This window comes from Prionailurus bengalensis, chromosome D3, assembly GCF_016509475.1.
Source record: "Prionailurus bengalensis isolate Pbe53 chromosome D3, Fcat_Pben_1.1_paternal_pri, whole genome shotgun sequence".
In the NCBI taxonomy this organism is placed as follows: domain Eukaryota; kingdom Metazoa; phylum Chordata; class Mammalia; order Carnivora; family Felidae; genus Prionailurus; species Prionailurus bengalensis.
Genome location: NC_057356.1, coordinates 91,002,852 through 91,022,721, shown reverse-complemented (window position 1 = coordinate 91,022,721; position 19,870 = coordinate 91,002,852).

The following is a 19,870-nucleotide window of genomic DNA, read 5'->3' as shown; positions in this document are numbered from 1 at the left end:
CATTCCTTAATAGCCGCAGTAACCTCAGCTGAATTTTATGCTTCGGAATTTTGTAAGAGGATTATTCTTACTCACTGGCCCTGTGACGGCCCCGGAAGGAGCCCCTGGCACCGGTTCCTTCAGGAATTGTGCTGCTGAGGGCAACCCAGAAATTTCACATGTTGTCCAGAATCTTTCGCGCGGCCAGACCCAAAGCGTTCATTTTTCTTGGATGTTATAATTTCCTTTCTCTGTCTCCTGTCTCTGGTAACTGACAAAAGAAAAGGCTGTGATTCTCGGTGTGTCAAAAGAATCTGCATTGTTTTCCTATCTCAGCGACAGATGTCACCGGACTGTGAATTGTACCCTAAAGTTCTCAAAGGCCTGATCAAAATTAATGTCGTCCTGATTTTAGAGATAAGTTGTCACAGGGTTAGGGAGGAAGCTTTATATTATTATAGCTTCCATAGCACCCTGAATCTCACTCCAAGAGAGCCTTAGCATGAAAATGTAGACTTCCCATCTATATTTATCCCTTGTTTTTTTTTTTAATGTGTATCTTTCTAGTGCATGTCAACCCCAAGGACATAAAATGCTTGTCTCAGAGGAGCAGCCTGTAATTGTGTTTAAAAAAAAAAAATTGCACACCACTAACTCTTATGTGCATAGAAAATTCTGCACATGGGGAGTGAAGTATGTGCACAAAATGGCTTTCTGTTCTGTGGTCATTAAAGGTTAAAACTGGCATAGATCTGAAGTGTTCCGGGACTACAGCCGGCAGAGGTGTATTTTTAAGCCACTGGTAAATGACAGTCTCCCGAATTTCAAAAGAGCAGGCACGCCTGGCTGGCTCAGTCAGTAGAACATCGGACTCTTGACCTTAGTGTCGTGAGTTCGAGCCCCCCTTGGGCAGAGATTACTTTTAAAAATGTAGCAGAATTTCAAGAAAGTAAATGCAGGATGTCTCTCCACTCCTTTTTGGTTTTGGGGGTGTGGGGAGGAGGGTTGTTGTTGTTGTTTAGAATTTATGACGGTTTTGCCATCTGAAGCAGCGAAGGGTTTGCATTTTTATGGTCTATGCATCGTAGAGGTGGAAAATTAGAAGTGGTTCAGGAAGTAATTTTTTCATTAATTACCAAACGGGTAGGAAAGTGCTGAGAAGCGAAGGCAGAAAGCAAACATCACGAGGGAAACGGGCCAGGAAAGTTCCTGGCACAGATACTCTCACAGCCGGTGGCCCTCGCTCCCTCACCCAGTGGCAAGCTCACAGCCAGACCAGCACTCTTACGTGTTGATTGACTTACAGATCACAGCCGTAGCACCAACTCAGTGAGGCTTACCAGGTTCACACAACGAAGAGATCTTTCTGTTCTCATGATCGGATCGTGAGACCTGTTTCAGGTATTACATTTTCCTCTCCAGGTTCATCGCGTCCTGTAGGAAGTGAGTCCTGAGAAGGGGATTTCTTTCCTCTCCCAGAACTTCCCTTCCAGGCTGCAGATTGGCCAGTTGGGGGATACACGCAGGGCATCCACTGGCATGAGCCTAAAACACACAGAGTGTGGTTTCCACGCTGCCTAGTCCTGCTCCGTCCAACGTGTGCAGGACACTGAGATCGTAACTGTGGTCTCAGAGTGTGATGGTTAACTGTAGGTATCCACCTGACTGGGCTAAGGACTGCCCACCGGCACATCATTCTTTTTGGGTGTGCCTGGGAGGGTGTTTCTGGAAGGGGTTAGCATCCCAATGAGAAGACAGAGTAGAGAAGGTCGCCCTCACCAAGGCACGTGGGCAACTTCCAATCCACTTAGGGCCTAAATTATAGAACAAAATGGTGGAGGAAGGGTGGGTTCTTTTTCCACCTGAGCTGGAACACCCATCTTCTGCCCTTGGACATCTGTGCTCCCGCTTCTCCAGCCCTCGGACACAGCCTGCACGGCACCACCAACTTTCCAGGTTCTCCACCTGGCAGACGGTGCATTTGGGGACCTCTCCACCTCTGCACGAGCCTATTCCTGTAAAAAAAAACTCCTCACCCCTATGTACGTATGTCCTGCTGGTCCTGCTTCTCTGGAGAACCCAGACAGCTCTACAGAGATGCTGGCCATAAATGCAACCTCAAGGAGACTCACCGCTATGTAGCCTGAAATATTCTCCAAAACCGATTCGATTGGATCTGATTGGATTTGATCGATCAAAGCTGATTTGAGGAGCAAGGAGAAGGAAGAAGTTGGTGTATGTGGGAAAAACATAGCGTGAGTGGTGCCTCTCAAAGGGGCAAGGCCTCTACCACCAAAATGCTCATGTTCCCAGGGACCACCCGATGACCGCACGCCGGACGGGCTGACGGTCGTCCAATCCCACATAAAAACAGGAAACCCGTCAGTCTGACTGCTATGGACAGGCCAGGCTATGCTTCTAGAAACATCTCACTTTAGAGGCAAATGTGCGTCATGAATGTGAGGAACGGACATGGGAGTGAGGGACAGGAGGGAAGGAGGTGATTCGCGGAAACCGGGATTTGTGCATGTCGGCACAGACACTGCATGTCTTTCGTGAAAAGTAGAAATTAGAGGGTGGACAGTTTTCAGAGAAACACTCCTCAATCCTTGGGCCCCATCTCAAAGCACTTCGGATTTGAAGAGTCTCCCAGCATGCCCGGTTCCTGGGCATCTCTGCCCAGACCTCGACTTTCTCGGCATTGGGTCCCCGCCTCACCTGCTCATGGTCATGTGTGCTCTGTGTGCCCTTGCCAGAGTGGGGGGAGGGGGGCCCTAGAGGAAGGGACAGCACTGGTTCCACCTTTATGCTCCCAGAGAAGCCTAACTTGGGTCTTCCCATAGGGAGGCTAGTGAACAAGTGTTGCTTGAAATAGATAATAATTTATAATAATATGAACAATTTTATAATATCTTAAAACATTACCCCCCAAACATGAACATAGACACCAATAAAACATTGAGAAAGGGGTTCTTCTCAAACATCATCAATCTTGGTGGATGGGTTCTGGGTACTAATAGTCCCCCATTCACTGCATTCCTGTGACTGCATCCCAAAGACAGTCCCCCTGCTCCTCAGTCCCAGGAGCACTGAACAGGAAGAGAAAGAGACAGAGAGACAACACTGCAGAACCAGAAGGTTAAGACACAAGCCCGCAAGAGAGGGTTCCACTGTCCCCAGAGTCCAGACGCAACATCTTCTGGAAGAGGGGACCATACTGCACTGAGGGAAGGAGCAAGGCCTCCGACAACTAGGGAAAGGACGTCCACCAGGAGCACTGGAGGCTGGAAGAAGCTGACTTATCACCCAGCAGCTGCGAGGCTGCCTTCCAAAAGCAGCCCTCGTTGTCCATACAGTCAGCCATGGGCTCATTGAGAAATGGATTCGTTGGACGCTCTGGGCTCTGGACACTGCCTGGCACAGCCCTGCAGGGCACCCTCCCAAGGGGACAACCTATTGTCCTAAGTGCTGGACATTATTGAGTCCCAGAACTGATGTTTGGAACTTGGACATCTCATGATTTGAAGGCAGCATGAGGGAAAGCTTCAGCCCGGCAAAGACGTGACTAAATGGGTCCGTCTCACGCTTGTACGCGCTGAAACTACTCTAGTACGAGAGATGCATAGATGCATGAATAGGGCTCCACAGCTTGGAGAGTCCAAGTGTGAGATTTCGTTGATGTTTATTCTATAAATTAATACATTTTTATTTTATTATTTTTTTACATTTTTATATGTTTTTTTTTACATATATTTATTTTTGAGAGACAGAGACAGAGCACGAGTAGGGGAGGGGCAGAGAAAGAAGGAGACACAGAATCTGAAGCGATATAGAACTGCAGGCTGTCGTTGAAGAGAAATTCAAGAGAATAGATGGTACGTGGGTGGGCAGCTCAGTGGAATGTAGTGGTGGGGATGATGGGCCATAGATCGCCAAGAGTAAAGTGGCTCTTAATTGCACACTCAGCCTAGCTGAGACCAGACACATGGTCTACCACACGGACCATCTCAAATGAATCAATCTTCCAATTGGACCAAATTGGTTCATGAAGCCCAAAAGTACTTCAGATGACTTTCTTGAATGGAGTAATCTGACCAAATGCATTAGATTAATATATCTATGTATATGTTAATATATGCACAGCCCCAACGCACCTTGCTTTGGAATCATATTTCCTAGTTAAAAAAAAATCTCAACAAGACCGAAAATACTCCGTATGATACTACCATAGTGGCTACGTGACCTTATACAGTTGTCCAAACCCATAGAGCATACAACATCAAGAGTGTGGCATAATGTAAGTCATGGACTTTGGGTGATTTGGGTATATCTTTCACCATAGATTCATTGGTTGCAACAAATGTACCACTCTGGTGGGGGACATCGACAATGAAGGAGCTGTGCCTATGTCCCTCCAGTTTTGCTGTGACCCTGAAACTACTCTAAATAATGTAATATATATATATATTAGTATATATTAGTATATACTAGTATGCCGTATATATATATTATATATATATATATATATATATATATAATATATATATAGACTTAAAAATATTTTTTTTAAAACCTACTGGCATATGCTATCTAGTCTGGTTTTCACCATATCCTCCTCAGGTATATATCACTCAATGTATATATCACTGATGTCTTTTTAGAGATTAACAAATGAAGGCAAATGGTTGAGTAAGTTTCCTGAAATGTAAGTGGCAGGGCAGAGCTCATATCTTCCAAGTCCATGACTCCTGTGCCTTCCCCGCTTCCAACCGTTCGTCTGAGCAGAAACTCCCTCGCTACAGTGATAATGCTACTGGAGGAACTATCCGGAAAAAGTTGTGGACCTGTTCATGATAACAATAGTGTTGGAAACCCAAAGAATTACAAAGAAGTTATGTGTTCAGACTGTTACATATCCAGTGGGAGTTTGAAACTTCATCACTCCAATAACAAATTTGAAATAGCTTCCCATCAAAGTCGTAGAGCCAGATCCACACCAGTACCTACCTGTGGATGATAAATGTGCTACTCTAAAACTTAGTTTCCATACCCTCTTTGTGTATCATATCGAATTTGTAGATATTAGTCATGGCAGGACCGTGACGTTTAGTCAAAAGACCTGCCACCAGCCGTTCAGGCCAAGAAAAACAATTAGGCTACTCTTGTGTGATTTCTATTCACAGTTGAGATATAGGGCCAATTGAATTGTATTTCCAAACTTTTTGCTTGGTTATATGTTTCCAAAATAAACATGTAGGTATTGCAATAGATCATAAAGAGATTGGTTATCCGGACTGGACTGATTTCAGGAAAGAAATGTACCATCCGTGACCATGGGGACTACACAAGAAGCATTTTTATTTGTCTTTGAAGACCTTTATTTCTAGGTCAGGTCTTGTCCCACATAAATCTCCCGCACGGAGTAACTCCTCCCTCTCACAGGCCTTTGTGCGACATCTTATCTGTCATCTATTTGGCACTTGGCATGCAGCACTTATACTGTTGTTTGACCCCCGGTTTGGCAGACAGGAAGAGTGTAGCGTCTGCCCGTAACTGGCAACACAGACCAGGAAGAGAACTGAGTACCACCTTTTGTTAACTGAGCAAGTCCCTGGGATGTTGCCTCCCACCTTAAACAGCTCATCAATCTTTGCAAATTCCCCAAATAAAAATGAAAGCTACCATATGATCTAGGAATCCACTTCTAGGTATTCCCCCACAAGCATTGCAATCAGGATCTTGAAGAGTGACCAGCAGCCCACGTCACTGTGGTGCTATTCACAACAGCCAAGACATAGAAACGACCTAGAAGTCCACTGAAGGATCAATGAGTGAACACGGGGCATATACATGCCTTGGAATACTATTCAGCCTGAAAGCACATTCTCCAATATGTGACCCCATGGATGAATCTTGAGGGCCTTGTGATAACGAAATAAGGCAGTCACAGAAGGACAAGTACTTCATGATTCCACTTACGTGAAAAATCTAAGGCAAATGAAGGGTTGTTAATGAATGGGTATAAAGTTCAAGGTACGTGAGAGGAAAAGTTCCAGCGAACTCTATAACATGGCATCTCTAGTTAACGATGCCGTACTTAACACGTGATATTTATCATCAATCTGGGTCTCATGTTAAGTGTTCTGACCACGATAAAACAAAATTAAAAATAGTAGTAATTGGGAAAGCCGCTTAAAGGGCAAGTGCTACTACAGATGATGTCATTGAGGTTTAAAGACGTAATTAAGCACCGGGTGTTCTCAGGACAGAGTCAGGACCCACTGGGGAGGCCCTGCCCTGGAGCCTCCATACTGACTCTGTGCTGGACATCCCATCAAGCTGTTTTCCGGCAGTCCCTTTAGAAGGTGTCATTACCCCCAACTTCATGGATAAGGAAATCAAGGCTTAGAGAGCTTGAGTGATTTTCTCGGGTTTGGACTCAACCTCCATCTATCTTTCCTAAAACTGATATTTTTTTTTGTTGTAGGCATTTTGCTGTTGCTGCTGCCAGATTCACAGTCCCTGCCCTTGGCCAGACAGGTGGGTTGTTCTTGAGCCCCCAGATTCCCCACACATCCCTGAGGTGGCCCGGCTAACTGCAGGACGGAACCCCAGGGCCAACCCTCCATCAGGCCAGCTGCTCCCAAGCCCCCTCCCCATGAGGGTCCTCCAGCCCAGCCAGCTTCCACTGGAGGTTTGCCCCCAAAGGGGGTGAGATGGCAAGCCTTACTGAGCCACACCAGCCAGAGTCCCTTCTAACCAGGTCACTGGTTAGAAGCCTGAGACCAAGGCCATCAGGGAGAGGAAGCTTCATAAAACAGCTGATCTGCTTTCTGGAGCAGCAGAGGGGGGCTCCCCCAGCGGGCTCCTTGAGCTACGTGGGGGAAAACTGGAGCCCTCCCCTGATGGCTCGGCCACCCCGTGGGGATTGTTGGCCAGGCCAGTGCCTGTGATGCTGTCCTGAGGCCAGGATCCTCAGGGATGGGAGCCTGGAACCAGGACTGGTTTTCCTTGTAGCCAGACTGTTGCATGATTAAATCTGGGAACTTGTCCATTGGCCACGCACACCAGTTCATTCCAAATGGACCCAGTTCATCCCTCTTGGACCTGGTTGGAGAGAGCAAGAGCATTTCGGCTCCTGATTGGCCAGGAGAAGGAGCTAAAAGTGGGGGTCATAGCAGGAAAGTGAGTTATGTTTAACGTGCAGCAGGGGACCCTCCAACTGGCGGGAGCTCATTGTCCAGTGTTGCCAGACGCTCTTCCAGCTCCACGGGAAGATCTCTCGGTGCCACCAGCAGGCGTGATTTGGCTTCATTAACACGGAGGTAACCACCTTCTAGCTTGGCTGGCCAGAGGTCGATCCGGAATACATCCACAGCCCCATTTGGGTTCTGCACAGGCCGTTGGTCAAAAGCCCGTCGAGTGAACAGACTTGGGGTTTTCTAGGATAAAATCTAATGTTTATTGAGCATTTATTACCCCCCAAACATCCTTCTGAGCCTTTGACGTGTCTTCATTTCACATCAACAACAACACTAGGAAGTCACTTCTCTATTTTTGAGCCTCCTTTCACAGCTGTATGTATGGAAGCACAGAAGCTAAGTTAATGTGCATGAAAGAAAATACCTATACACAGCAGAATCGAGCTTTGAACCCAGCCATTTTCTTGCCTCTAAGAAACACACTAGAAGGGGAAAGGTGCATACCTGCTGTTATATGGCGAAGGAGGTGGGGGAGGGACAGCCCTGTGATCTCAATATTAGTTCTGCATTTTAGAGGTGACGAACTGAGGCATCTGTCTCATTCTTGTGAAGCTGGTTTCTGCCTAATCGGACACTGCCTGGTCTTATAGAACTCAGCGATCAGATCAAGGTCAGTTATCCACCAGTGGGGAGACTGTGGGGGGTGGGGTCACAGAGAGGAGCGGGACTGGCCTCACAACGGGAGGCGGGGTGTCAGTACACACATCGCCCTGGGGAGGGGGTCAGTGTTGGGTATGGGAGCCCTCAGCCCTCCTGCAAGAAAGGACAGAAAACACACAGTGCCACTTGGGACTTTCCCACGGCTTCCAGGACGAGCCATCACTTAAGAGAAATGTGTTCCCTCACCGTCTGGAGGCCAGAAGTCTGAAATCAGGGCATCAACAAGGCCACACGTGCTCCAAAGGCTCTGATGGTCCCCGAAGATCGGCTATGGCTGCATCCCTCCTACCTCAGCCTCTTCCTCTGTCTCTGGGTGTCCTTTCTTCTTCTTAGAAGGACACCAGTCATGGGATTAGGGCCCACCCCACTCCAGTATGACTTCAGCCCAACTCACTACATCTGCAAGGACCCTATCTCTAAATCAGGTGACAGTGGGAGGTCAAAGGTGGACAGGAATGTAGGGGGACCCTCTTCAACCCAGTACACCCACCCATCGTGACAATCTCCTACCTTCATGAGATCAGCAACAGGGAATTTAAGAGGGGAAGGTGGGTGTGACTTACAACCAGGGCAAGCGTTATGGCAGAGAAGAAGGACTGAACGGGAGCCTTCCGGAGGCTCATTCCTTCTTTCAAGGTCATCTAAGGTGATAACTTTGGCAGTTCATAAACAGGGAGAGGGGTGAGGTCTACAGAGATAGAATAGGGTTTGGAAACTGAGTCCCTTGGAAATTCTACCAGGCCTCCTCCTGCTCCTGGGTCCTTCCAGCCGCTCCTGGGCTCCTCACAGAGCCTGGGCAGGGGCCCCTCTGATCCCGGGCGAAGTGGGGTGCAGCCTCGCAGAGCCCCCACGGCTCCTGGCAGTGCAGACGCCGAGTCCGGCCCTTCAGTGGGAGCTGGAGGGACCCAGGGTGGGTGTGAAACATGCATGAAAGAAACTAAACGTATCAAGTTTAAAATGTCAGTGAAGAAGCGAAAACACAACGATGTTCCTGTAATGAATGATGCTTTTAAGGATCACATTCCAAGCCCAAACATAGGACCTTTTAAGACAGTTTATCAGTTTGGATTTCTACCTCTACCAAAATGCCTCCATTCTGGACATTCTGGCTGCACGTTAGTCAAATTTCCACCCCCAAAAGATGAAAGGCCCATAGAAAGGGAAATAAAATAGCTAAATGGCTAGAAATAGCACGGAAAGCTACAACCACTGAGTTGGAAAACAGTAACACAATTTGTTAGTCATGGAAACACATAACTATGTCACTCTATAACATACTCACTTCCTTCCTTAAAGAAATACTTTGTGGCGCAAGTAACAATATTATAATTTTTTATTAGGGAAAAATGCCAACGTTCTACCAAAACTCCAAGTCCTGTTTAAGAAAAAAAAATCTGTTTTAAATTCCAGTTTAGTGGAAATTATTAAATTTTTCTACAAGGGTAAAACAATGAACGAATTCATTTGATTTAATTTTCTTTCCATCTAAAATACACCTAAAAGTCATAAAAATACACTTGGGGCCAACATTGTCAACGAAGAGAAATGAACCCGTAGCACAAACCTGCCGTTGTGAGAACTTTAAATTCTGTGATTTCTGGGGCCTTCTGCCTGGAATCCAGCGTCCTGGGATCTGGAAGCTTCACCAACCCCCCATCCCTCGCGTGCAGGGGCTATCCTGGGTTTCTCCCTTCTGCCTTCTGCTCACCTGCCCTTCCCAGGAGCTTTCTTTTCTGCGAGATCCGTCCCCCCTGCCCAGGTGCTGGGCTGCCCCCACCCTTTCCTGGAGACCCCGGCAGCCTTCTCTGGGCACCTGCTCCTGTTTGAGGTGGGATTGTCCTCACCCTTCCTGGGAGCCTCAGCCTTCTCTCCTGCCCTCATCTCTGATCTCGTCTCTCGGGTTCACAGCGTATTTGCTAGCCTGCCGTTCATCAGAGCGGGCTGGTCTTGAAGGCGACGAGAACATGGTGTCACTCTCAATCCTCCTGGCACCAAGCAGGTACTCCACAAATGGGCCCCGGGGGGGTGCAGGTGTCGGCTGCTCCTGGGATGGCACCCACCCCTGGCCCGCCCTTGGGGCAGCTGGGGGCCTTCCCTGGGCTCTGGGGTTGTGGGGCAGACCCGCTTCAAGGCTTCCTCCAGGCTTGGGGACGACCGTCTCCGCCCTCGCTCTTCAAGGTGTCCTCCCTCTGTACCTCTGTGTCCGTATCTCCTCTTCCCGTAAGGTCCCCACTTCTATCGGATTAGGACCCACCCTATGATCTCATTTTAACCTAATTACCTCCTTAGCGACTGTCTCCATCCAGATGCACTCACATGCTGGTGTTTTGAGGCAAGGATTCAACGCAGGCACCTGAGCCCGGGGTACAATTCCACCTGTGACACCGCCTCCCTCCCTGAAGAATGTGACTTCTTTGATCGTTGAAATCCTGAAGAGCTTAGAGTTCTGTTTGTTCGCTCGCTTGTGATTCTGGAGGTTCACATCTTGGTCTGTCTTTTGGAGGAATTTAATTTAATCTAATCACCTGCCCTTTAAAGACCCTTTGTCACTGCCTTGGATGGAGTCACGCCCACGTCTAATAAGTGCTCTTTTCTCCCCATGAGTTTCCACTGCGTTTCCCGTTTCAAAACTAGATCCAAAGTTCCTCCACACGGCACGCAAAATGTTCATGCGCTCAGGCCCCAGGCCCTTAAATTTACAAATTATTGTCTCCCTGAGAGCGAGGCTAACCAGACCTGGTTCCCAGGCATTCCCGATGAGCCTAAAACCCAAGCCCTGCAATAAAAAAAATGCCCAGTGAGTTCCAGCCCTTGTATGGAGAGCTCTGAAAGGCAGCCACTTAGGTTGGCTTTTAAATTTTTTTTTTTCTGACTGAGAAGGATCATACAGAATCAACCCACTAAAAAAGAATTGTCGTAAAATCTCACACCATTGACTTGTAAATGGAATTGAATCTGTAGCGTCTACATAATGATACTATCAAAAAGGAAAAAACTATCACATCCATATAACAGATGAGATATGAAATGGCTACCATGGCAGATGAACACCCCAGAGGTATTTTGCTTTATTCCACTCACTACGTTTAGATCCCCAGTTTCTCTAATGTTACTTATTTTTTTTCCTCAGGTCTCAAGACAAGAGCAGAAGACTTTTTTCTTTCTTTTTTTCCCCCCCTCCTAACAAATTACCCCATACAGAAGTCAATAATATAAATACTTACGTTTCTGGGGTCAGGGCTGGGGCTTTATTAAAACTGATTTTTCAAAATGCATTTCGGTTGTTACTACAGCCACAGGGAAGCCCTCCCATCAAATGCTTCTTCCCTTCTCAGAATCGGAGCCTGGGTGGCGTGGGCTTTGCAGGAAGGGGGGGGGGGGCGGGTACAGGGGATGCAGACAGGGACTCCGGGGTCCTGGGGTCCGTCCCGCAGCTGGGGGATTCTGGGATCCTTCCACACCTTTCTGGGCTCCTGCTGCTCTTCCCACCCCTCAGTCCCCCCAGTGACTACCTGGGGTCACTGGCAGATGCCCTGGAGGCTAAACCATGGTGCCCCCAAAGATGGAAAGTCGTCGGAAACATGGGACACAAGCCTGGCTTTCTGCCGCCAGACAGATGTCTTCAGAGAGTGGAGACAGCGTGGGGTCAGTCCCTCTGCCCCCAGCCCCCAGGGAGTCGCAGTTAGTCTCATCAGGGCCGGAGCCTGGAGTGGGCCGCCGTCCCGGGTTCTGAGCCAGGTGACCTGCGTGGGCACCAGCCTTGCCCCCTGTGGCCCAGCCGGCTCGCCCGGGGCCTCTCCCGCGCCCTCCGTGAGCTATTGGCATTCCTACGATTTACAGGCTGGAGGGCCTGCTCCAGCCGTGTGCTTGGGACTTGTTAAATATCGCTGGCCTCGGGGAGCGGCCGAGCCGGCGCTCACGGCCACCAAGTGCGACTGACGCTCTACTTGCGGGGAACACACCCCCGGGCCAGCGAATGAAGATCTATGCGGGGGAACAGGTGTTTCTCCTTTGCACCCAGCGCGGGCTGTGGTTCCGGCCGGCGCTGTCCACGCCCGGGGCCCGGGATGCGAGCCACACGGTGCGGTGCCCTCCAAGTGCGCGTGCAGGACGAGGGCGTCCCGGGACACAGGCGACAGGAGGCCCCATCCACAGGCAAGGGCGTAAAGGCAGAGAGGAGCACACAGGGAGGAGGGGAAAGGGCAGCGAGGAGGCCTCCGCCACCTTATCCGCCAAGGAACAGCCAGAAAGTCGAAATGCCCCCAAAGTGCCAGCACGCGTGTGCGGGGACACTGGCCCCTGCCTTCTGGCCTCCTCACGCCTTTCCCTTGCAGCCAGCCTTTGATTTAGCCTCGCTGACACCTTAATTATGTTCACGCTTCGTACCTTTCTGTATTTGTCAGGGCTTAAAGATGGCTCGTTTTCTTTTGTGATTTTTCCGAGAAGGTTGCAGAAACTAAAAAGCACGTTTGCCTTAGGAAAAGCTTGCAAAAGCGATCGTTTTTTTTGCCCCAGAACTTATTATTTTTATTTATTTATTTTTTTTGGAGTAGAAAGGCAACACGCGTTTTTGGGCGAAATTTGGAAAATGCAGAGAAATGTAAAGAAGGTAAAAATCATCCGCAATGCCTCCTCCCAGAAATGGCCACAGTTGCATTCTGGAAAATGTATTTCTATGTTTATGATCGTTGATGCCAAAGAAAAATAAGAGTAAATAGGAATACAATTTTATTTTCTAAAATTGAGATCATACTATATATGGTACGGGACACTGTGTTTTATTTAATGTGTTTTGAGAATGTTAATCTGGCACTAAATATCCTTTGAAAGCACGCTTTTTGATAGCCATGAAATATTTCTTTAAAAAGCCTTTAATGTTTGTTTATTCTCGAGAGAGAGAAAGAGGCAGAGAGACAGAGCAGGGGAGGGGCAGAGAGAGGGGGAGACACAGAATCCGAAGCAGGCTCCGGGCTCCGAGCCGTCGGCACAGAGCCCGACGCGGGACTCGAACTCACAAAGTCATGAAATCATGACCTGAGTGGAAGTCAGACGCTTCACTGACTGAGCCACCCAGGAATCCCTCTAGTAATTTCTTGAGGATACATTCTTAGGTGTGGAATTAAACAGAGAGGACATTCTTGAGGCAATGTCCCCATATTATAAATTTACTCTCTTTCCCCCATGCAGAAAACGTCCTCCTCTCTGCCCCCTCACCCGGATGGAGTATTCCCCTCAAAATTTACAAGCAGATAACGCCTTTTTCATAGGGGAAAAATACTATTTTTAATTTAATTAAAACAAAAGAGGTTCCATTGTGTTCAATGGGGACTTACTTTGCAATTTGCATGTTGCTATCTTTTCAAAACGGGGTGTTAATATTTTTTCTTATGGATCTGGACACGGTCTTTGTATCATTAAGGCTAATAATTTAATTATCATAATAATTTAATTATTAAGGTTAATAAGTATGAAGGTTAGTGTATTTTACTGTCACCGAGATTACATTTATTCCTACTTTCTAAGCTGTCAAATTTTGTATATGACATTTGTTGATATCTTAATATTTTTGATGTTCTAAATTGTGACACAGGCAAACCCATTACTCTCTTCCTTTGTTATTTGTTCTATTTTATTTATTCTTTGGAAGTTCTCCGCCCTCTGAAAATAATGTTATAGACCATCAGAAAAAGCATCTTGTGTTTTGGTGCTTTTTTAAAAAATTTCTAACTTATTCATCTATTGAAAACACACTTCAGTATATAGAGCAATGTGAAACCCTAGCCTGACTTTCCCTCCCAACTGGCCACGTCAGCCGCACAACTGGTTGAGCGATCCATTATTTCCACAGTGGTTTACGATGCTTTCTTTGCCACAAAACCTGATGTGTCCCAGGGTCTTTTGCTGGGCAGCATAATCTATTTTACAAGCCTGTTTGCATATGTTTGTAAATTAGCAAACTCATTCAATTGTTACGTTGGTTTTGCGATATGACTCATATACTGTGTATTTATATAATCTAGTAAATGCAATATAATACGTTAGCTTTATAACATCTGAGAGTTTCCCACCGTACTTGTTTTTTACGCTTTTGAAATCATTTTCCCAAAATGGTATACAGCCACTTGGGCAACGTTGGTCAGTTCCTCAAAATGTTAAACATAAAATTATCATACGATCTGGTAATTTTAGTCCTACGTGTCTACCCAAAGAAAGAAAGCGTATGTGGACACAAGACTAGCATATCACTGTCTATGGCAGCGTGATTCATAATAGCCAAACAACAGACACAACCCAAACGTCCATCCAGCCGGAATGAACACACAGGAGGTGAGGTACCCACATAACAGCATCATTCGGCCACAGAAAGCAATCCCCACACGTACGACCATGTGGACGAACCCTGCACACCTTGGGCTTAAAGTTAGAGGAGTCAGACACACAAGGCCACGTGGTATACGATTCCATTTACAGGAAATGTCCAGAACAGAGAAATCTACAAAAACGGGAAGTAGGCTAGCGGCTGCCTGGGGAAGGTGCCTGGAGAGGCATGACCCTCCCTCTTGCTGTGATGGAGAGTTTCCAAAGCCACACCGTGGGGACATTTTGACAAGTCTCTAAATATGCTCAACATCATTGAGTTGTACACTTAAAATGAGAGGGTTTTATAGGATGTAAAGTATACCTCAATAAAGCTGTCAAAAATCATTTTCACTATTTATTTTTCAGATTATGTTAGGACCATTCATTGAGTCACCCCCAAAATCTCCTCACTTTTACACTAAAACTGAACTGAGGAAGATTCAGTTAATTCTGATAATTCTGATAATTCGCTATCTAGAAACATCACATGTATGTTGTTTCTTTTTTGTCAGATAAATGGAATCACACAGTATGTACCCTTTGGGGTCCTTCATTAAAATCTCTTTATAGTGCTTAAGGGTCATATTCTCCATTTACTTTCACTAAAATTTTTCTTAAGGTTAGACTTACTCATTTTCTTCTGATTAATATTATAAATGTTTTTTGCTATAAATATTTCAAGCTTATTATTACTGGTGTTTAAAAAGCCTTTTTATATTTATTTAACCTTACACCACTTTGCTTTTTAATTTAAAAAAAATTTAGATTAATTTGGTATTAGAGGCATATCATTGTAGAGACTTCAAACAACTGTGGGATATTTTTCTAGTATTTTTTTCTCCTTCCTCTCTACCAGCTGGAACTCCCTGCATGAATTATGAGCTCGTTGTTGATCGCAAATAAAATGGTCTCATTCCTGATTTTAATGGGCATTTTTCCAGTGCTTCACCGTTAAATATAACATTTGGTTTTAGTTCATGTGTGTGTGTGTGCGTGTGTGCGTGTGTGTGTTAACTTTCTTATTTTGAAATAATTATAAATATACAGAAAGTAGCAAAACTAATATGGTGGCCTTGGGTTCCCTTTGCCAGCTTCTCCTGTCAACTGCGTCTTCCCAAACTATCACACAACATTGAAACTAGGCGATCAGCATCAGAACGATGTGTGTGTTTAGTCCCTTGACAACTATCATGTGTGTAGATTTGTATCATCACCACCACAATCAAGACACAGGACTACTCATCACCACTCAGATCTCCCCTCTACTACCCCCTTAGTGTCAAACCATCCTGCCCCCATCATCCCTACCCCTGACAACCACTTATTCTCCACCTCATACTATAATTCGGGTGTATCAGAATGGTATATGTGTTATATAACATATAACCTTTTGAGTTGGCTTGTTTTACACACCACGACGTCTTTGAGATCGATCCAAGTTGCTGCATGCATTATCAGTAACTTGTTTTTTTTCATCGCTGCACTACGCCAACGGGCAGACGGACCACAGTATGTGTAACCATTCACCTATTAAAGGAAATTGTGCTTGTTTCCAGTTTGTAGCTGTTACCTGTCAATTGCCACCTACTGAGTCTTTGCGTGATTACAAGATTCTTAAAATAAACATTATTGTTATTGTCATTAACTCCTAGATTTAATTAATGGCCTATTAGAGTTGAAAATTTGAGACGCCAAACCATTGGAAGGCTTAAAAAGATCTTGAGGGAAAAAAAAACACTTGAACAAAACTGTCATTTAATGCATGTATACATATTAATTAAGAGTGACTAAATAAATGTTTTCTCTGGGTAATGTATTGAGTATAAAGACAGTAAGAGACAGAGTAGGGAATGAAGAGGAAAAGAGAGAGGGAGAGTGACAGCATTGGAGAAACAGGGGGAGGAAGGAAAGAGAGGCAATTTCCCAGAGTGAGACCCCAGGCTATCCAGTTTCCTACCAAAGGTGAGGTCACCCTCAGCCGCGAGAACTCCGTCCTGGGAAACGTCCAGGTACGTCCTGGCGGGTGAAGGATGGAGTCTCAGTTTTCAGTCAATGAACGCCCTGGGATTTGGGGGTTTAAGCCACCTCATTAGTGTTCCTTTAACTTTATTTTTGGCATAGGAGTGGATTTTTTTTTTCATTTGTCTCCGATGTTTGCTTAACAGAGACAGAAAATGAGAAATTTCCCTGAGGTGAGGAGGACATCTGAGACAGTGTAGACAAAAGACTATTCCTGCTCCAAAGACCATCCAAGACACAAAGACAGAAGTTAGAGGCCATCGCTCAAAGGGAAGAGAGATTTTAAAAGCCCTGATTATCTCAGGAACATACATTGGAGGACCTTCCGCAAAAATAATTCAATCTGAAAGGCTTTTTCAAGGTTAATGAATATCAACGAACGTTATAAATTAGATGTTTTTAAATGTAAACTTGACCGTTTTTAATCAAGCTAAAAGAGCTATTTCAATTTCTTATGAGAATGAATGCTAAGATGATCTGAAGTCTAGAATAATTTGAACGTCTAAATTTGCGCAATGTACTCTCCCTCTCCAGTAACTGTTTTGCACGACTGTCCTCCATTAATCCTCCATTAATACTGCATTAATAATCTCAGTACTCATCAGCTCTGACCATGCCCGTAGAGGGATGGCCTCTGTACATGCCCCAGCTGACAATCTTCACGTAGACTTGGTGTAGGAAATGAATTGGGAATAAAGTACAGAAACCATGTGCAGAGTGAAATCCACATTTCCTGAACTCGTTCACCTGAAGTGAGATGAATTCCTACTCACATACTGTTTGGGTTCGTCTGGGCATGGTTATTTTATCTTGTGAGACGCCCTTCTTGTTGCTAGTCCTTGCATTCTGTGGAGTGATCGGTTAACTCCGTATGACTTGCAAATATGAGGAAGATACAAATAAAAATTCCAAGTATTGGGGTGCCTGGGTGGCTCAGGTCGGGTGAGCGCCCAACTCTTGATTTCAGCTCAGGTCGTGATCCCAAGGTTGTGGGATCGAGCCCTGCATCAGGATCCTCACTGAGTTTGGAGCCTGCTTGAGATTCTCTCTCCCTCTCTCTCTCTCTCTCTCTCTCCCTCTGCCCCTTTCCCATTTTTCGTCTCTCTCTCTCTAAGTATAAATAGATAATAAATTGATTTAAAAAAAATTTCTAGTTCCAAGTATTTACTCGCTCCTAGCCCAATGGACAGTAGTCTCCACAATAGTCAACAGCGTGCTAGTGTCTCTTATACCACGTGATGTCATCGTGAGGCGGCAATGAGAAAATACTCAGGAAAATGCCTAGCAGAGCACCTGGCATTTAGCAAGTGCTTGAGAGACGTCTGCTGGTTTGTTTTACTGTCCTTGCTAGAAAGAGGTCCAGTCAGTTGGGAGAACACTGTTACATGCATGGAATAGTAGGGCTTCTGTAGATAAAATTAAGTGCTAAAATCCCTGATATAGACAATAGAGCCGCGATTGAGCTCCATTAATCAGTCTGTTGACTATCTCCCGCACTACAGGTGCAGGGCTGAGCACCGCGTGGGGACACAGGATGCACATGTCAGCATGTTGTTGGAAAGGCACAGAGGCCCTTCCAGGGCAGAATTGTCACCCAGTGCTTAAGTGATGTAAAATCTGCTTTCAAGGGTAATCGTTCAGTTACCGCTGTCAATTTTCCTCTCTCCGCCAAACCTTAGGAACATCGAGAGATGAACAGCAAAATAATGATGATGATGATGATAATTCTAGTTGAAAAAAGCCGTCTTTCCTCTACAGAAATGCCAAACAGCTTTTGAAATCAATGTGCCCACCCCCTCCCCCCAATTTTATTTGCTGTGCAAACCCATAACACTAAAACATCTTAACTGATTTTATTTCTGCACTTTGTTAAAGTGATTTGATCCCAAGCTGGGACCTCATATGCCCAGCATTTAAGCCACAGAAAACTTTACCAGCCTGGTTTTGAACTTGCAGAAACAGTAGCTTTTAATGGCGATGCTAACAGACCCTTAAGTATAGCAACGTGAATGGCACCAGTAATAATAAATATGAGGAGTGATTCCCAAACCGAAGACGTGCAAATACTTACCCAGCTGCTCCAGAAATAGCAAGATAGAATTAAAAAAAAAAAAAAGAAAGAAAAGGGAGAAAAGAAATTAAATGAAATGGATATTAGCTGGAAACATCTGTGTTCACCACAGAGCAAAATGCATATTCAGCAGCTAGTTTATTGGCTCTTTAGAGGATGTGAATGGTGCGTTGTAAATAATGACCCGCCTGTAATAAATTCCCAGTAAAAAAGAGAGGGGCCTCTGTGTGTTCCTCCTACAATTCACATTTCTGGGTCCCTGCTGTGAGTGATGATTCACAGCAGTCTCAAATTCCTGTTTTCAAAATGCTATTGTATACTCCAGGGCTTTCATTAAGTTTTACACTAGCTGGGGAAATTTAAAACTTGAGAGAGCGAGGAAAGCAGAGAGGAGAGCTGCTCTCGTGGAGGCTGCGTTTAACACTCGGTCTGCGGCGGCGTTGACGGATGTGATCCGCGGGCGGGCCTCCCAATCCACCCCAACTGCCGCCCATCCTTCTTCCTTCTGGAAACCCATAACAAAAGGAGGGTGCAAGGATCAGTGACTTCCTTATGTGATGGGAAAGGAAACAGACGAGCTGGAAGATCTTCACAGCTGAATTTTGAGAGGCGGTCTGGAAGGAACATGCAGAATAGGGGGCCGCATGGGGTGGGTTCTGGGGTTCAGCCCCTGCATCGGCCAGGGCTTGCGGGGCTGAAATGTACCCTGCACCTGCCCCGCAGAGTCCTGAGGTGTGCACCCCCCACAAAGACTTAGGGCTGGCTGCGCTGGCTCCGCGTGCAGAACACAGCTGGTGAGTATGCACACTCAGCCAGGGCACGGTGCTTGGTGTGGTGGATCATAATACTTACAGAACAAATGATCCAGGCTGGATGATAGGGTTTCCTTTCAACGTGAGTATCAGGATAAAGAAATAAACGATCTCTTCCAGGTCTGCGAGTTTCTTTTATTGACTTTCATTTTCTCTCCCAAAAGTTTGGCGGGAACAATGACAGATTCACCACCTTGGTGGTTTTCTTACTGAGATGCGTTTGGCGTATAACATCATAGTGGTTTCAGGCGAGGACGTAAGGGTTCCAAATTTGCATAAATCGCGAAATGCGGTGAATTTCAAAGACGTGAGTGCACAGTGCTGTTGCCCGGCCTGTTGCCACAGGACGGGACTAAGCTCCACGCCCGGCCATCCATCTCCAAGATAAGGTTTTATATTCTCTCTGGATCTTTCCTGGCCAAGTGGCTGTGGGACCATGCAAAGTGGCCTGATGAGAGGGCTTTGGGCAGTCAAAACCCTCCAGGCTCAGAGTACTCAGGAAGTAGGCTGTCTGTGGCTACCTCTGTTTGCCCTTCAGACGAACTGAGCCTTCCGGAACGTCTGCAGAGCCGCTGATGCACTGGGGGCAGCCTACCAGTATCCCGACCCCACCAATTCCTACAGAGGCCTCCTGTGTCCCCCGGGGGAGCAGTCAACAAGGCCACGTGAGGAGGGGGGGTTTCACTTAAGATAACTCAGAAGTGAGT